This window comes from Coregonus lavaretus (assembly GCF_964263955.1).
Source record: "Coregonus lavaretus genome assembly, contig: HAP1_SCAFFOLD_9189, whole genome shotgun sequence".
NCBI classification, from domain to species: Eukaryota; Metazoa; Chordata; class Actinopteri; order Salmoniformes; family Salmonidae; genus Coregonus; species Coregonus lavaretus.
The window spans coordinates 1-5,000 of NW_028158142.1; the positions used below are offsets into that span (position 1 = coordinate 1).

Sequence of the window (5,000 nt, forward strand, 5' to 3'; positions counted from 1 at the left end):
CAGAGGGCTCCATGCAGGAAGAACGATGATGATATCCAGCTTCACCGACGGCATAACCAACGGAGGGGCCTGGTACAGCGTGCCTGGAGTAAGACATAGACACCAGCTTCACCGACGAGAGAGAGAGAGAGAGAGAGAGAGAGGAGAGAGAGAGAGAGAGAGAGAGAGAGAGAGAGAGAGAGAGAGAGAGAGAGAGAGAGAGAGAGAGAGAGAGAGAGAGAGAGAGAAGAGAGAGAGAGAGAGAGAGAGAGAGAGAGAGATGGTTAGTGTGATGAAAACCTGCATTCTGAAAGTATTCAGACCCCTTGACTTTTTCCACATTTTGTTACGTTACAGCCTTATTCTAAAATGGATTAAATGTTTTTTTTACCTCATCAATCTACACACAATACCACACAATGACAAAGCAAAATAGTTTTTAGACATTTTTGCTAATTTAAAAAATAAGTAAATATGATATATCACATTACATAAGTATTCAGACCCTTTACTCAGTACTTTGTTGGAGCACTTTTGGCAGCGATTACAGCCTCGAGTCTTCTTGGGTATGACGCTACAAGCTTGGCACACCTGTATTTGGGGAGTTTCTCCCTTCTTCTCCGCAGATCCTCTCAAGCTCTGTCAGGTTGGATGGGGAGCGTCTCTACACAGCTATTTTCAGGTCTCTCCAGAGATGTTCGATCAGGTTCAAGTCCGGGCTCTGGCTGGGCACTCAAGGACATTCAGAGACTTGTCCCGAAGCCACTCCTGCGTTGTCTTAGATGTGTGCTTAGGGTCGTCCTGTTGGAAGGTGAACCTTCGCCCCAGTCTGATGTCCTGAGCGCTCTGGAGCAGGTTTCATCAAGGATCTCTCTGTACATTGCTCCGTTCATCTTTGCCTCGATCCTGACTAGTCTCCCAGTCCCTGCCGGTGAAAATCATCCCCAACAGCATGATGCTGCCACCACCATGCTCACTGTAGGAATGGTGCCAGGTTTTCTCCAGACGTGATGCTTGGCGTTCAGGCCAGAGTTCAATCTTGGTTTGATCAGACCAGAGAATCTTGTTTCTCATGGTCTGAGAGTCCGTTAGGTGCCTTTTGGCAAACTCCAAGCGGGCTGGCCACCATAAAGGCCATATTAGTGGAATGCTGCAGAGATGGTTGTCCTTCTGGAAGGTTCTCCCATCTCATAGAGGAACTCAAGAGCTCTGTCAGAGTGACCATCAGTTCTTGGTCACCTCCCTGACCAAGGCCTTTCTCCACGATTGCTCAGTTTGGCCGGGCGGCCAGCTCTAGGAAGAGTCTTGGTGGTTCCAAACATCTTCCATTTAAGAATGATGGAGGCCACTGTGTTCTTGGGGACCTTCAATGCTGCAGAGATTTTTGGTACCTTTCCCCAGATCTGTGCCTCAACACAATCCTGTCTTGGAGCTCTACGGACAATTCCTTCGACCTCATGGCTTGGTTTTTGCTCTGACATGCATTGTCAATTGTGGGACCTTATATAGACAGGTGTGTGCCTTTCCAATAATGTCCAATCCATTGAATGTACCACAGGTGACTCCAATCAAGTTGTAGGAACATCTCAAGGATGATCAATGGAAACAGGATGCACCTGAGCTCAATTTTGAGTCTCATAGCAAAGGGTCTGAATACATATGTAAATAACGTATATCTATTTTTTATTTGTAATACATTTGCAAAAATGTCTAAAAAGCTGTTTTCATTCTGCCGTTATGGGGTATCGTGTGTAGGTTGATGAGGAAAACGTACCAAAATGTGGAAAAGGTCAAGGGGTCTGAATACTTTCCGAATGCACTGTATATATCTACAGAAATAAGACAGATCCTGCTTCTGTTGCCTGTTTGAGTGTTTGTTTAATAGCGGACTGATTCCTTGAGCACCAAAGCCTCACGCAACCACACCACAACATGTCGGATAAACCATTTTTTACCAATTCGTCTGATTTTAATATTTAGTTAGAACAGCCTCTTTGGGATTATTTAATAATTTATTTACTGTTTTTTTTTTTTACATTGTTCCAAAATTGTCAGAAAAAAATATATTTATAATAATAATAATAATAATAATAACCCTCCTTTTTCTTGATCTCTTTTCTTATTGTCATTATTACTGTTATTATTGTGATGTCATAATAATAATAAGTGATGTCATCATTAGTAGTCTTTAGTGCAGCAGCCTTTTATAACACCCATCTATCGAGCTGCAGGCCGTAGAGCACTTCCTGTTTAGTCTGGAAAACGGTAACTTACTTCCTGTTTAGTCTTGAAAACAAACAAGCAAGATTTCTGGCTCTCACAGACCAGTAACTTCTTCTTTAAGAGGCTCCTCTGTCCTCCACTCGTTACCTGTAGTAATGGCACCTGCTTGAACTTGTTATCAGTATAAAAGACACCTGTCCACAACCTCAAACAGTCACATTCCAAACTCCACTATGGCCAAGACCAAAGAGTTGTCAAAGGACACCAGTAACAAAATTGTAGACCTGCACCAGGCTGGGAAGACTGAATCTGCAATAGGTAAGCAGCTTGGTTTGAAGAAATCAACTGTGGGAGCAATTATTAGGAAATGGAAGACATACAAGACCACTGATAATCTCCCTCGATCTGGGGCTCCACACAAGATATCACACCGTTGGGTCAAAATGATCACAAGAATGGTGAGCAAAAATCCCAGAACCACACGGGGGGACCTAGTGAATGACCTGCAGAGAGCTGGGACCAAAGTAACAAAGTCTACCATCAGTAACACACTACGCCGGCAGGGACTCAAATCCTGCAGTACCATACGTGTCCCCTGCTTAAGCCAGTACATGTCCAGGTCCATCCGAAGTTTGCTAGAGTGCATTTGGATGATCCAGAAGAGGATTGGGAGAATGTCATATGGTCAGATGAAACCAAAATATAACTTTTTGGTAAAAACTCAACTCGTCGTGTTTGGAGGACAAAGAATGCTGAGTTGCATCCAAAGAACACCATACCTACTGTGAAGCATGGGGGTGGAAACATAATGCTTTGGGGCTGTTTTTCTGCAAAGGGACCAGGATGACTGATCCGTGTAAAGGAAAGAATGAATGGGGCCATGTATCATGAGATTTTGAGTGAAAACCTCCTTCCATCAGCAAGGGCATTGAAGATGAAACGTGGCTGGGTCTTTCAGCATGACAATGATCCCAAACACACCGCCCGGGCAACGAAGGAGTGGCTTCGTAAGAAGCATTTCAAGGTCCTGGAGTGGCCTAGCCAGTCTCCAGATCTCAACCCCATAGAAAATCTTTGGAGGGAGTTGAAAGTCCGTGTTGCCCAGCGACAGCCCCAAAACATCACTGCTCTAGAGGAGATCTGCATGGAGGAATGGGCCAAAATACCAGCAACAGTGTGTGAAAACCTTGTGAAGACTTACAGAAAACGTTTGACCTGTGTCATTGCCAACAAAGGGTATATAACAAAGTATTGAGAAACTTTTGTTATTGACCAAATACTTATCCACCATAATTTGCAAATAAATTCATTAAAAATCCTACAATGTGATTTTCTGGATTTCTTTTCCTAATTTTGTCTGTCATAGTTGACGTGTACCTATGATGAAAATTACAGGCCTCTCTCATCTTTTTAAGTGGGAGAACTTGCACAATTGGTGGCTGACTAAATACAAATTTTCCCCACTGTATATAAATGCCTGGACTATTTACATTTTGGAGAATCTCTTATAAAATGGGTTAAAATCATGTATAGTAACCCTAGGTGTAAAATAGTAAATAATGGCTATTTCTCCTAAAGTATTAAACTGTCAAGAGGAGTGAAACAAGGTTGTCCACTATCGGCATATCTATTTATTATTGCCATCGAGATGTTAGCTATTAAAATCAGATCCAATTATAATATCAAGGGGTCAGAAATCCAGGGCTTAAAAACAAAGGTGTCATTGTACGCTGATGATTCATGTTTTCTTTTAAATCAACAATTTGGAACCCTCCACAGCCTCATAGAGGATCTAGATACGTTTTCTAACCTCTGGATTACAACCAAATGATGATACGTAATGTACTATATTACATATTGGATCACTACATAATACAACTTTTACATGACCTTGTAGTTTACCAATAAAACGGTGACGGTGAATCAAATCAAATTTTATTTGCCACATGTGCCGAATACAACGGGTGTAGACTTACAGTGAAAAGCTTACTGACAAGCCCTTAACCAACAATGCAGTTTTAAGAAAAATAAGTGTTAAGTAAACAATAGATAAGTAAAATAAAATAACAGTAGGGAGGCTATATACAGTGGGGTACCGGTACAGAGTCAATGGGAAATAACAGTAGGGAGGCTATATACAGGGGGGTACCGGTACAGAGTCAATGGGAAATAACAGTAGGGAGGCTATATACAGGGGGGTACCGGTACAGAGTCAATGGGAAATAACAGTAGGGAGGCTATATACAGGGGGGTACCGGTACAGAGTCAATGGGAAATAACAGTAGGGAGGCTATATACAGGGGGGTACCGGTACAGAGTCAATGGGAAATAACAGTAGGGAGGCTATATACAGGGGGGTACCGGTACAGAGTCAATGGGAAATAACAGTAGGGAGGCTATATACAGGGGGTACCGGTACAGAGTCAATGTGTAATAACAGTAGGGAGGCTATATACAGGGGGTACCGGTACAGAGTCAATGGGAAATAACAGTAGGGAGGCTATATACAGGGGGTACCGGTACAGAGTCAATGTGCGGGGGCACCGGTTAGTCGAGGTAATTGAGGTAATATGTACATGTAGGTAGAGTTATTAAAGTGACTATGCATAGAAAATTAACAGAGAGAAGCAGCAGCGTAAAAGAGGGGGTGGTGGGTATTACTGCATTACTGTCAAAAATGGAAGAGGCAAGTGGAAGGGGGAGAAAGTAAGGAACTTGTCTGCATTAAAGACCAAAATTGGTTAAAGAAAATTGTGATAAATAAAAAAGTATACCAGTTTAATTTAAGGACCAGAAAA

General features: G+C 42.4%; 1 protein-coding gene across 1 annotated transcript in view; it reads left to right on the top strand.

Moving 5' to 3' along the window:
• Positions 1–6: 6 nt before the first annotated feature.
• Positions 7–5,000, top strand: part of LOC311124373 (carboxypeptidase E-like) — a 9,337-nt gene continuing 4,343 nt past the window's right edge. Inside the window, exon 1 of the mRNA XM_084198534.1 lies at positions 7–88. The gene's annotated coding sequence lies outside the window, so the exon portion shown is untranslated. The remainder of the gene's footprint in view (positions 89–5,000) is intronic.